At 47.3% G+C, this 14,472-nt stretch overlaps 1 pseudogene; it reads left to right on the top strand.

The window, feature by feature from the left end:
- Positions 1-706: 706 nt before the first annotated feature.
- Positions 707-12,663, top strand: LOC129500102 (myeloid cell surface antigen CD33-like; annotated as a pseudogene).
- The last annotated feature ends 1,809 nt before the right edge of the window (positions 12,664-14,472 follow it).

Raw genomic sequence — 14,472 nt, 5'->3', positions numbered from 1 at the left:
GAGGGAGTCACTAAAAGGTCCTGGAGGGCCACACCTGAGCTGCTCCCAGCCCTTGCTGTCCAGGGTAGGAGCTGGAGACAGAGGGGAATCACTCACTGAGCATGGCATCTACTGGGCACTCGGGTCTCCCTGACTCTACTACCAGAGTTTCAGGAAGCTGGTCCCTGGGATGCGCCTCCCAGCAGGTATGGGAGAGGATGGTAGGAGGGACAGGGGTAACTCCATGCAGGTGACCTCCAGCTCAGCTGGGACAAGACCCAACAGCTCAACTTTATTCTCAGGTTCAGCCTCGGGCATTCCCAGGGACACAGACCAACTCTGTTTTCTGTGCTGCTGTCACCAGGACAGGGGTATGTGTGTTGCCTGTGCTTGGGATCCTGGATCCTAGAGGTGATGGGGCCTCAAGGGAAGGGCCTGGGGCCTGTCCAGCTTGTGGCTGGGGCACAGAGGTCCTGGGAATGAGAGATATGGGAAAGGACGACATGAGAAGGACAGGGAGGAGTGACAGCAGCTGAAGATCCCATCCTCCATGCAGTCTCCCTGAGCCATCCATGGGAAGGATTCGAACACTCCCTGCAACTCACCTCATGATAGCCCAGTCAGGCAGGATTGGGGGTTCCTTGAGGTTAGACCCTGTCTGTTTACCTCCCAGCCCCAGCACAGCACAGCACTGGGCTCACAGGCGTATCCAGTAGAATGTGGCGGAATGGACAAGCCGGTCTCCCCACGAGGGAAGTCAAAGAGCTGATGGCAAGGAGCAGAGCAGCCACAAGTCTGGAAGGCAGCTAGGCATCTGCACTGCCTGAAGCTAACTCCTCCAGTGGGTGCAGACTTGGCCTCCCCCAGGGCTGGCGGGAAGACCACATGGCAAGGCAGGAGTAAGGGAGTGGGAAATGAGAGAAGACCCGGAGGCCCTTGAGGGTGTGGGAAAGTGCCACCGGATGCAAGAGCAGGAGGACCACCACAGGGAGGTGCACATAGCTCTTCCTACTTCTGGGCCTGATTTGCCTCTGACTTGCTCTTGGGCCCATGGCAGTGTCCCATTGCTGGGAATCTTCCTTCCTGTCCCCTGAGAGTGCAGGCCATGTCCACTCTGCTCACTCGTGCCCCAAAGTACTCGCCAACAGAGCCTCCAGCCCCATGGCCCCAGCCTGTCTCTGCCCTCGTAGTCTCTACCAAGCAGATGCCTATAGACTGTATGTCTCTCCCCTGGATGGGGATCATCTCAAGTACATGGACCAGCTCTTCTGTGTCTCCTCTATGCCTCCAGCCCCAACACAGAACAGACACCCACTCTGTGCCCAAGACCTTTCCTCATCTTTCATGGGTTGGACCCCCATGCAGAATCTCCGAGATCCCATATCTGGAAAAACTGACTGCCTTTCAGCTCTCAACTGGGCTCTCTCAACTTCAGCACTATAGAACCTTGGAGCTGCATGATTTTAGGGGCCATCCTGTGCTTCAGAGGAGGTTTAGAAGCTTCCCTAGTCTCAACCCACTAGATGCCAGACACACCCTCCTCCCAAGCTGTGATGATTAGATATGTCCAGACACTGACAAATGACCCTCCAAAGGTGGGGGTGGGGGTGGGGCAGGCAGACACCCCTGTTTAAGAATTGCAAGTCCAAACACCCTAGTGGCTAACTCAGCCCAGGCCAGGAAGTGACCATTTCCCCAGAGCATGTGGAGGACACCAGTGGTACCACAGTTTGGACAGCAGGACTCAGAGCACCCACCTACCCCTCTCTCATGCTTTGGGGGTCTCAGACACATCTGCTGTGTTCCCCCTCCCCCTGCCTTCAGGACAGGCCTCCAGTAAATTTGAGGACTGATGGGCAAGATGCACATCCCTGGCCAGGCTCTGATGCTGGAAGGAAGTGTAGAAATATGTGGGCAGGACACAGGGTCTTTTCCTGGTCTCTCCTCTCTGGGGAAGGGGTCTCCTGGGTCTCTGGCTGGGGAATAAGCCCGACTCTGTGCAGAGAGGGTGTGAGATCTGGGGCTGCAATTGCTCTTCTGAGAATCACCAGGACTCAGGCTCCTCCCCAGTCTCCCATGGGTCCTCCCCAGCACCTCTCCCACTGCCTTCCACCTCTTCTTCACCCCCAGAAAGCCCACATACCCTCCATCTCAAAGGTGCTGCTGCTGTTCCTGCTGTGGGCAGGTGAGTGGGCTGAGGGAAAGAGGTCTGGCAGAGGGTGACTGCTGCTGACCCTCCATTCCTTGCAGGACGCCCAGTTCAGGATTCTAGATACTGGCTGCAAGTTCAGGAGTCCCTGATGGTGCAGGAGGGCCTGTATCTCCAGGCCTGCAATATCTTCTACCCCAAGATGGCTGGACTGACTCTGACTCCGTTCATGGCTACTGGTTCTGAGAAGGGGCCCTTACATTCCAGGATGCTCCAGTGGCCACAAAAAAAAAAAAAAAAAAAAAAAAAATCTGAATTGAAAAGTGCAGGAGGGGACCCAGGGCCAATTCCACCCACTCAGGGACCTCAGACCTACAGTGGATCCCTGGAGATCAGAGATGCACAGAGAAGGGACTCAGGGACATACTTCTTTAGGGTGGAGAAAAGGTCTTATGTGATATATAATTACCTACACAACCAGCTTACCGTGCATCTGACCAGTAAGGAACAGACTCCACAGGAGGCCACAAGGGAAGGACGGGATCCTAGGACAGAGCCAGGATGGGACACTCTTCTTGGGAAAGGCTAGAGGTAACCCATGTTGGGGCTCAGAGGCAGGAGCTGGACCAAGCCTGAGGCTTCTCTCAGGGCCTCACCTCAAACCTCCTCCTGATTCCCATGTCCCATTCCCATCTCCTTACAGCCCTGACCCATACACCTGACATCCTCATACCAGGCACCCTGGAGTGTGGCTACCCCAGGAACCTGACTTGCTCTGTGCCCTGGGCCTGTGAGCAGAGCACACCCCCACCATCTTATCCTGAATGTCAGCTTCCCTTACTTCCCTGGGCCCCAGGACCCACCTCTCCTCAGTGCTCACCCTCACCCCCAGGCCCCAGGACCATGGCACCAACCTTACCTGTCAGGTGCAGTTTCCTGCAGTTGGTGTGATAGTGGAAAGGACCATCCAGCTCAATGTCATCTGTGAGTACAGAGCCAGGACCAACTGGGTATGTTAGGGATGAATTGAGGGAAGGCCAGCCTCAAGATGCCTGATACTTTAGTCCTGGATGCCTGGTTGAGTGTTGGACTTGTAAGGACACAAGCACTGTTCCTTCTGTGTTTCTGAGGTTTCTGGGGTGAGGGAGATGCCCACATGTATCTGACCTAACTCCACCCCACTAAAGAGGGAAATCTCCTCTTCCCATAGTAGGTGTCACACAGAACCCAACAACTAATGTCTGCTTGGGACATAGCACAGGTAAAGAGTGTCTTCCTGGGGTATAGGGAGTGGGGCTTCTTCAAAGCTCAGGGCAGAGCTGGGCCCCTGCCTCTTTCTGGACTCACTTTGGTGACCAGGATCCCCTGCAGGTGAACCCTGTGTTTACTCTCCCTCCCCAGCCCCCTTGTCCCTGTGGGCAGCTGTCCCCTTCAGCCATTGCCTCACTCACTTCTGTATTCCCCCCTACACCCCACGTTATCAGGAGAACAGGACAACATGCACCAGTCAGATCTGTCTCTGGAGGCCCCTCATCATGCATCTCCTGATGACTCCTGCTTCCCCATCTTTTATTCTCCCTAACAATTGCTTATTTAGTACTTGTGAACAGATAATATATTCACATGGACAAACATTCAAAATTCACAGTAGAGTCTGTCCTCAGATGCCCAGACCCTCCCAGGAAGTGACAAGTGTCCATAGCTACTCTAAGCCTTGGTGTGTTCCCCCTAGAAGATCTGGGGGGTCCTTTGATATCAGTAGTACAGACCATCCTCAATTTTCTCCATGGCTGTGCAGTATTCCTTCCCATGGATGGATTCTGCTTCTGTGTGCATCTTCTCCTAATGGAAAATCGTGGCATTCATTTTATTGTATCAACAGAAGCACTGCAATACTGCAATTGACAATCTTGCATCTCATTCCATGTGTGTGCATTTGTCTCTGGGATACATTCCTAAATCCAAAATAGCTGGATCACAGGTTCTTTCTAATCTGGAGAGATGGGGCCAAGTTTTCTCTGCAGAGAGTGAACAAGTTTGTGTTCACAGCAGCCAGGCCTCAAAGTGTGTGTGTTCACCAACCCTGCATGGGATGAAAGTGCTGATCCTTGCCAGTACCAGGTGGGAACTGATATTTCCTATGGTATTTCTTATGCATATGCATTATTGTTATTTGAGGAAAAATTCACCTCAAAGAAAACTGGCCATTTTAAAAAGCACAATAGGTGGTTCTTAGTAGATTCACAGTGTTGGCCATCACCACTACCTGATTCCATCCACCCTGCATTGTCATCACCCCTAATAGGAAACCCCAGTCCTGTTAGGCAGTCACTGTCCATTCCTCCTTCTCTTGACCCCCTGCAACCACTCATCTGCCTTCTATCGCTGTGGATTTGCCTACTGGGGGTATGTGAGCTAAATGAAATCCCACAAATTGTGGTCTTTTGTGTCTGGCTTCCCTCATTTTTTTTAAAGATTTTATTTATTTATTCATGATAGACATAGAGAGAGAGAGAGAGAGAGGCAGAGACACAGGCAGAGGGAGAAGCAGGCTCCACGCAGGGAGCCCGATGCGGGACTCGATACTGGGACTCCAGGATCATGCCCTGGACCAAAGGCAGGCGCCAAACTGCTGAGCCACCCAGGGATCCCCGGCTTCCCTCATTTTAACAAAATGTTTTCAAGGATCATCCATACAGCATGTATGAGTCTAATTCCTTTTTGTCTGGGTACTACTTTTTGAATTTATTTTTATTTTTTTTAAAGAGTATTTATTTATTTGAGAGAGAGAGAGAGCAGGAGCAGGGGAAGAGGCAGAGGGAGAAGGAAAAGTAGACTCCCCACTGAGCAAGGAGCCAATGCAGGACTGGATCCAGGAGCCACAGGATCATGACCTGAGCCAAAGGCAGACGCTTAACCAATTGAGCCACCTAGGCACCCCTGTCTGGATATTGTTTATTGTATGGATGTACCACATTCTGTTCATCTATTTATCAGTCAATAGACATTTAGGTGGTTTCCTTTTGGGGTTATGATAATGCTACTATGAACACTAGAGGATGTGTTTTTTGTTTGAGCATTTTTTTTTTCAGTTCTCTTGGGCATATGTCCAAAAATGGAAATGCTGGGCCACAGGGTAGTTTCTATGTTTTCATTTTTTGAGGATAATATCAGACTGTTTCCCACAGTGGCAGCACCATTTTATATTCCCACCAGCAGTGTGTGAGGGCTCCAATTTCTTTTTTTTTAATAAATTTATTTTTTATTGGTGTTCAATTTACCAACATACAGAATAACACCCAGTGCGCATCCCGTCAAGTGCCCCCCTCAGTGCCCGTCACCCATTCACCCCTACCCCCCGCCCTCCTCCCCTTCCACCACCCCTAGTTCGTTTCCCAGAGTTAGGAGTCTTTATGTTCTGTCTCCCTTTCTGATATTTCCCACACATTTCTTCTCCCTTCCCTTATATTCCCTTTCACTATTATTTATATTCCCCAAATGAATGAGAACATATAATGTTTGTCCTTCTCCGATTGACTTACTTCACTCAGCATAATACCCTCCAGTTCCATCCACGTTGAAGCAAATGGTGGGTATTTGTTGTTCTAATGGCTGAGGAATATTCCATTGTATACATAAACCACATCTTCTTTATCCATTCATCTTTCGATGGACACCGAGGCTCCTTCCACAGTTTGGCTATTGTGGACATTGCTGCTAGAAACATCGGGGTGCAGGTGTCCTGGCGTTTCATTGCATCTGAATCTTTGGGGTAAATCCCCAACAGTGCAATTGCTGGGTCGTAGGGTAGCTCTATTTTTAACTCTTTGAGGAACCTCCACACAGTTTTCCAGAGTGGCTGCACCAGTTCACATTCCCACCAACAGTGTAAGAGGGTTCCCTTTTCTCTGCATCCTCTCCAACATTCGTGGTTTCCTGCCTTGTTAATTTTCCCCATTCTCACTGGTGTGAGGTGGTATCTCATTGTGGTTTTGATTTGTATTTCCCTGATGGCAAGTGATGCGGAGCATTTTCTCATGTGCATGTTGGCCATGTCTATGTCTTCCTCTGTGAGATTTCTCTTCACGTCTTTTGTCCATTTCATGATTGGATTGTTCGTTTCTTTGGTGTTGAGTTTAATAAGTTCTTTATAGATTTTGGAAACTAGCCCTTTATCTGATTTGTCATTTGCAAATATCTTCTCCCATTCTGTAGGTTGTCTTTTAGTTTTGTTGACTGTATCCTTTGCTGTGCAAAAGCTTCTTATCTTGATGAAGTCCCAATAGTTCATTTTTGCTTTTGTTTCTTTTGCCTTCGTGGATGTATCTTGCAAGAAGTTACTGTGGCTGAGTTCAAAAAGGGTGTTGCCTGTGTTCTCCTCTAGGATTTTGATGGAATCTTGTCTCACATTTAGATCTTTCATCCATTTTGAGTTTATCTTTGTGTATGGTGAAAGAGAGTGGTCTAGTTTCATTCTTCTGCATGTGGATGTCCAATTTTCCCAGCACCATTTATTGAAGAGACTGTCTTTCTTCCAATGGATAGTCTTTTCTCCTTTATCAAATATTAGTTGACCATAAAGTCCAGGGTCCACTTCTGGGTTCTCTATTCTGTTCCATTGATCTATGTGTCTGTTTTTGTGCCAGTATCACACTGTCTTGATGACCACAGCTTTGTAGTACAACCTGAAATCTGGCATTGTGATGCCCCCAGATATGGTTTTCTTTTTAAAAATTCCCCTGGCTATTTGGGGTCTTTTCTGATTCCACACAAATCTTAAAATAATTTGTTCTAACTCTCTGAAGAAAGTCCATGGTATTTTGATAGGGATTGCATTAAACGTGTAAATTTCCCTGGGTAACATTGACATTTTCACGATATTAATTCTGCCAATCCATGAGCATGGAATATTTTTCCATCTCTTTGTGTCTTCCTCAATTTCTTTCAGAAATGTTCTATAGTTTTTAGGGTATAGATCCTTTACCTCTTTGGTTAGGTTTATTCCTAGGTATCTTATGCTTTTGGGTGCTATTGTAAATGGGATTGACTCCTTAATTTCTCTTTCTTCAGTCTCACTGTTAGTGTATAGAAATGCCACTGATTTCTGGGCATTATCCTGCCACGCTCTAGCAATCTTGGAGAGGAGGCTTTTGGGTTTTCTATGTAGAGTATCATGTCATCGGCGAAGAGGGAGAGTTTGACTTCTTCTTTGCCAATTTGAATGCCTTTAATGTCTTTTTGTTGTCTGATTGCTGAGGCTAGGACTTCTAGTACTATGTTGAATAGCAGTGGTGAAAGTGGACATCCCTGTCTTGTTCCTGATCTTAGGGAAAAGGCTCCCAGTGCTTCCCCATTTAGAATGATATTTGCTGTGGGCTTTTCATAGATGGCTTTTAATATATTGAGGAATGTTCCCTCTATCCCTGCACTCTGAAGAGTTTTGATCAGGAATGAATGTTGTATTTTGTCTAATGCTTTCTCTGCATCTAATGAGAGGATCATATGGTTCTTGGTTTTTCTCTTGCTGATATGATGAATCACATTGATTGTTTTACGAGTGTTGAACCAGCCTTGTGTCCCGGGGATAAATCCTACTTGGTCACGGTGAATAATTTTCTTAATATACTGTTGGATCCTGTTGGCTAGTATCTTGTTGAGAATTTTTGCATCCATGTTCATCAGGGATATTGGTCTGTAATTCTTCTTTTCGGTGGGGTCTTTGTCTGGTTTTGGAATTAAGGTGATGCTGGCCTCATAGAACGAATTTGGAAGTACTCCATCTCTTTCTATCTTTCCAAACAGCTTTAGTAGAATAGGTATGGTTTCTTCTTTAAACGTTTGATAGAATTCCCCCGGGAAGCCATCTGGCCCTGGACTTTTGTGTCTTGGGAGGTTTTTGATGACTGCTTCAATTTCCTCTCTGGTTATTGGCCTGTTCAGGTTTTCTATTTCTTCCTGTTCCAGTTTTGGTAGTTTGTGGCTTTCCAGGAATGTGTCCATTTCTTCTAGATTGCCTAATTTATTGGCGTAGAGCTGTTCATAATATGTTTTTAAAATTGTTTGTATTTCCTTGGTGTTGGTAGTGATCTCTCCTTTCTCATTCATGATTTTATTAATTTGAGTCTTCTCTCTCTTCTTTTTAAATAAGGCTGGCTAATGGTTTATCTATCTTATTAATTCTTTCAAAGAACCAACTCCTGGTTCTGTTGATCTGTTCCACAGTTCTTCTGGTCTCGATTTCGTTGAGTTCTGCTCGAATCTTTATCAACTCTCTTCTTCTGCTGGGTGTAGGATCTATTTGCTGTTTTTTCTCTAGCTTCTTTATGTGTAAGGTTAGCTTTTGTATTTGAGTTCTTTCCAGTTTTTGAATGGATGCTTGTATTGCGATGTATTTCCCCCTTAGGACTGCTTTTGCTGCATCCCAAAGATTTTGAACGGTTGTATCTTCATTCTCATTAGTTTCCATGAATCTTTTTAATTCTTCCTTAATTTCCTGGTTGACCCTTTCATCTTTTAGCAGGATGGTCCTTAACCTCTACGTGTTTGAGGTCCTTCCAAACTTCTTGTTGTGATTTGGTTCTAATTTCAAGGCATTATGGTCTGAGAATATGCAGGGGATGATCCCAATCTTTTGGTATCAGTTCAGACCCAATTTGTGACCCAGTATGTGGTCTATTCTGGAGAAAGTTCCATGTGCACTTGAGAAGAATGTGTATTCAGTTGAGTTTGGATGTATAGTTCTGTAGATATCTGTGAAATGATCTGGTCCAGTGTATCATTTAAAGCTCTCGTTTCTTTGGAGATGTTGTGCTTAGAAGACCTATCGAGTATAGGAAGAGCTAGATCACCAAATCACCAAGTATAAGTGTTTTACTATTATCTAAGTATTTCTTCGCTTTGGTTATTAATTGATTGATATATTTGGCAGCTCCCACATTTGGGGCATATATATATTGAGGATTGTTAAGTCCTCTTGTTGGATAGATCCTTTAAGTATGATATAGTGTCCCTCTTCATCTCTCACTACAGTCTTTGGGGTAAATTTTAGTTTATCTGATATAAGGATGGCTACCCCTGCTTTCTTTTGAGGACCATTTGAATGGTAAATGGTTCTCCAACCTTTTATTTTCAGGCTGTAGGTGTCCTTCTGTCTAAAATGAGTCTCTTGTAGACAGCAAATAGATGGGTTCTGCTTTTTTATCCAGTCTGAAACCCTGCACCTTTTGATGGGGTCATTAAGCCCGTTCACGTTCAGAGTTACTATTGAAAGGTATGAATTTAGTGTCATCATGATATCTATTCAGTCCTTGTTTTTGTGGATTGTTCCACTGAACTTCTTCTTAAAGGGGAATTTTAAGAGTCCCCCTTAAAATTTCTTGCAGAGCTGGTTTGGAGGTCACATATTCTTTCAGTTCCTGCCTGTCTTGGAAGCTCTTTATCTCTCCTTCCATTTTGAATGAGAGCCTGGCTGGATAAAGTATTCTTGGTTGCACGTTCTTCTCATTTAGGACCCTGAATATATCCTGCCAGTCCTTTCTGGCCTGCCAGGTCTCTGTGGAGAGGTCTGCTGTTACCCTAATACTCCTCCCCATAAAAGTCAGGGATTTCTTGTCTCTTGCTTCTTTAAGGATCTTCTATTTATCTTTGGAATTTGCAAGCTTAACTATTAAATGTCGAGGTGTTGAACGGTTTTTATTGATTTTAGGGGGGGATCTCTCTATTTCCTGGATCTGAATGCCTGTTTCCCTTCCCAGATTAGGAAAGTTTTCAGCTATGATTTGTTCAAATACATATTCTGGCCCTTTGTCCCTTTCCGCGCCCTGGGGAACCCCAATTAAACGTAGGGTTTTCTTCTTCAGGCTGTCGTTTATTTCCCTTAATCTATCTTCATGGTCTTTTAATTGTTTGTCTCTTTTTTCCTCAGTTTCCCTCTTTGCCATCAACTTGTCTTCTATGTCACTCACTTGTTCTTTCACCTCGTTAACCCTCGTCGTTAGGACTTCTAGTTTGGATTGCATCTCATTCAATTGATTTTTAATTTCTGTCTGATTGATTCTAAATTCTGCAGCCATGAAGTCTCTTGAGTCCTTTATGCCATTTTCTAGAGCCACCAGTAGCTGTATAATAGTGCTTCTGAATTGGCTTTCTGACATTGAATTGTAATCCAGATTTTGTAACTCTGTGGGAGAGAGGACTGTTTCTGATTCTTTCTTTTGAGGTGAGGTTTTCCTTCTAGTCATTTTGCTCAGTGCAGAGTGGCCAAAAACAAGTTGTATTGGGAAAAGGAGAAAAAGAGAGGAGAGAAAGAAGGAAAGAAAAGAGAAAAAGAAAAAAGAAAAAAGGAAGAAAAAAAAGAGAAGAAAAAGAGAAAGAAAAAGAAAGAAATGAAAAAAGGGGGGTGGGGGAAGCAAACAAATCAAAAAGAAAAAAAAAAAAACCATGGGGGAGTATCTTCTGTTTCTGTATACTTTAAGTCCCTTGACTTCCCCTGGAACTTGTCCGTCTAGCTGGTCTTCTGGGGGAGGGGCCTGTTGTGCTTATTTTCAGGTGTTAGCACTTGGGGGAGCTGCTCTGCCCCCTGCCTGGTGCAGGGCTCAGTGGGGGTTGTTTACCCCGTGAGGCCCCAGGAGGAACAACCGCAGTGGTGGTGGCCAGCTCTGGAGCCCTGGAGTCAGCTCCCGCAGTAACTACAGAGCTCTCCGTCTGCAGGGCCTGGAGGCTCCGGGGGCAGGGGCGGGGCCGCTGATCTGCTCAGCTCGGGGTAGGAGCGTCCTTGCGGTCCTGGGCCCTCCCGGCCTCTGCCTGTCCCGTGGGGAGGCTGGATCCTGGGCTGTGTCCCCTGTGCCCTGTGCTCCCGGGCCTGCGCTGTTGAATTTGCGCTCCCGGTGGCGCAGCCGCCTCTCCCCGGAGCCATCGCCCGAGCCCCTGCGACCTGCTCCCAGAGCCGCGCAGCCCCCTCCACCTGGAGCCTCTTTCTCTGCCGGAGCCCCTACGAGCTGCTCCCGGGTCCAGCCTTGCGTGCTGCAACCCTTTAGGGAGCTCGGTGCACTCTCCCTGGGGCGCAGGTGTCTGTTAGTGTCCCAGGGAGCCTGAGGGCATCCCTGCCCTCCTGGGGTCCTGCTCCAACTCCCTGCGAGGCCTTTCCACCTGGGAAGATTGGTGCAGCTCCTGCTTCTCCAGGCGGGGCTCTCCTGTCCTGGGGACACTCCCCCCGGCCTTAGCCCGGCTCCTCGCCCCCCCCCCCCCCCCCGCCTTGGATGCCTTTTGTTTCTTTATTTCTTTTTTCTAAGGTCTTCCTACCTTGATAGAAGCACGAACTCTTCTCACTGTAGCATTCCAGCTGGTCTCTCTTTAAATCTCAGGGCGAATTCGTAGATTTTCAGGATAATTTGAAGGTTACCTAGGTAATTTGGTGGGGACAGCTGATTTGGAGACCCTACTCTTCCGCCATCTTGCTCCTCCTCCAGGGTTCCAATTTCTATACATTCTTTCCAACACTCTTACTATCCATTTAAAAATAATTACAGCCTGGGCAGCCCAGTGGCTTAGTGGTTTAGCACCACCTTCAGCCCAGGATATGACCCTGGAGACCTGGGATAAACTCCCACGTCAGGCTCCCTGCATGGAGCCTGCTTCTCCCTCTGCCTGTGTCTCTGCCTCTCTCTTTCTGTGTCTCTCATGAATAAATAAATAAAATCTTTTAAAAAATAATTAAAAAATAAAAATTAAAAAATAATTATAGTCTACCAGTGGGTATGAATGACTATCTCATTGTGGTCTGATTTGCACTTATGTAATGCCTAATGATGTCGTTCATTCTTACATGGACGTATTTGTCCTTTGTATATCTTCTCTAGAGAAACTTTTAAAGTCCTTTGCCCATTTTCTTTTAAAGATGTATTTATTTGAGAGAGAAAGAGAACAGGAATGGGGAAGGGCAGAGGGAAAGGAAGAATCTTAAGTGTGGAGTTTGACATGGACCTCTATCTCACCACCCAGAGATCATGACCTTAGCCAAAAACAAGAGTCAGAATTTAGAGCCCCACAGGTGCCCACATTTGCCCAATTTTAAAATGGGTTGTCTTTTTGTTTTTGAGTTGTAAGTGTTCTTTATTTGTGCTGGATACTATGCCCTAATCAGATCTATGATTGGCAAATATTTTCTCTCCCTACATAGGCTGCCTTCAAACTTTCTCAACATGATCAATAGGCAAATATAAGGATTCATTCTGATGAGGTGCAACTTATGCATATTTGTCCAGGCCTACTGCTGGAAGGACAGTGCATGGGGTAGGGTGAGGGCCCAGGCACAGGTAGTCCCACATCCAGTGATGCAGGAAGTCCTGGAGAAAAAAAATGTCCAGAGCCATGCTAGGAGTGAAGGACACAGGGTTGTGTTCAAGCACCTGAATCTGTCCTCGTCCCATATCCCTACAGAAAAATATGGGCCTGTGGCAGAGGTGCTTCTGGTGGTCATTGGGGAAGTGGCTGTCAAGACCCTGCTCTTCCTCCTCTGCCTCATCATCCTCATGTGAGCAGTGCCCCAAGGAAAGGGGAGGCATGGGGAGGGCGGGGACATGTGGCTGAGTCCCAGAACCAGTGAGGAGGGACTGAACAGGTCAGAAAGCAGGGCAGGCAGGAGGCCCACCAGGGGAGAGGATTCCACTGAGTGTGCAGATGGAATGTGCCTGCTGGGCTCAAGGTGATCTGTGGGACCAGACCTGCCCTCTCCTACCTCAATCACTCACTTCCAACCCCTTAACTGGGAACACGGGTGAGTCAGTTCACCCTGCACCACCACAGGTAGACTGAAAGACCCTGGTCTCTTCTCTCAGACTGAGGTTCCTCAGGAAGGAGACAGCCAGGCCTGCAGGGGTCATGGAGGAGGCAAACACCATCCCCAGTTAATCCCTCAGCTGAGCGATGTGGGCAGCTCACCATCCAACATCCCACCAACACCTCCCCCAGGATGGCCCCAGGATTGTTCCACTCAGCATGGCCAGAGCTGAGCTGCCACATTCCTCCCAAGCCCACTTCTCTGCTGGGTTTCCCTCACATGGCTGACCTGGCCCCCATCTCTAAGACCAGAACCGGGGTGTGGCTCTCCACCGCGACCTCCCGCCTTTCTGCCTGATCCAGTACCTCACTCAATCTTGCCCATCCTCCCTCCTAAGCTCATCCTGATGCTGGTCTTCTCCGCATCCTGACCCTGCTTATTCCTGTGGCCTCCTCTCTTCCACGTGCCTCCTGCCTCCCTCTCTCTCCTCAACACACTGAGCCTTGGAAGATGTTTAGTGTCCACTTCCTCCCCAGCATGAACAGCTATGATTCCTCCTCAGGGCCAAGTATGAGGGGCAAACAGGCTGGATTTGAAGGCCAGGCTTGGTCCATCCTCCACTGGACCCTCCACCCAGATCTCTACCTTTCCCTGCATCTTGCAATGTCTCCACAACAAGCCAGGCTAAGGGTTTTCCTGACCCGAGACTTTGCATGTGCCTTTCCTTCTCCTGAAGTTCTCTTCCCTCTCAAATCCTGCATCTCCAAGTCCTAATCATCTTCAAGCTCAGTCTTAAGTGCCACTTAGCTCTGTGTGTGTGTTTGTGTGTGTGTGTGTCAAATGGTTTTGAGTGGAGTAATATCCGGTTATTTATAGACTCCTTCAACAAGTACTATTGAACACCTACTATGTACCACCTTGCTGTAGATGATAGGGGGCTTCAGTGAACACATCAAAAAGTCTGTCATCAAGGCCTGTCATTCTGGAGAAAAGAAATCAAAAGAAATAAATAAGAAATTATATTAGAGCACATTAAGTAGAATATGTGTTTGCCGATAAACTATGCAGACTAAGCAGCTCGTGACCATGTTCTGTAACCAAGAGAATGAGGAGGTGACATTTAAGTAACAACTTGAAGGCAGGTGACACAGCAGTTTCTGTATTTGCCTGAGAGACAACTATCCCAAGAAATGGAAAATGGGAAATAGTGAGTGACGTAGTTCTGAGGTGGGAGCAGTTCTGCTGTGCTGTGAACACAAGAGGTTGAAGTTGAGAGCACAGGAGTGCAAGGTGGGGATGCTGGGACAATGGTGCTGACCCAAGGTGGTGCAGACTCCGGAAGGTGTGGAAACCCCGAGGAAGTGGTGACCTCATGGGGGTGGAGACACAGTGGTGGGAGTGCAAACCTCATAGATAGAGTGCAGATGTTCTCCTGGTGCAGACTATGTGAGCCGTGCAGAACATGCAAGAATCTGGAAGCCTTTGAGGAGAGCAGAGATATGATTGAACTTTCCTTTCAATAGGATCCCCAAGATTATTTTGCTCAGGACCAGCCAGAGTGGGTCCC

Source organism: Nyctereutes procyonoides, unplaced genomic scaffold (assembly GCF_905146905.1).
Source record: "Nyctereutes procyonoides isolate TBG_1078 unplaced genomic scaffold, NYPRO_anot_genome, whole genome shotgun sequence".
In the NCBI taxonomy this organism is placed as follows: domain Eukaryota; kingdom Metazoa; phylum Chordata; class Mammalia; order Carnivora; family Canidae; genus Nyctereutes; species Nyctereutes procyonoides.
Note: the sequence above shows the minus strand (reverse complement) of the source record. Positions and strands in the feature narration are given on the sequence as shown.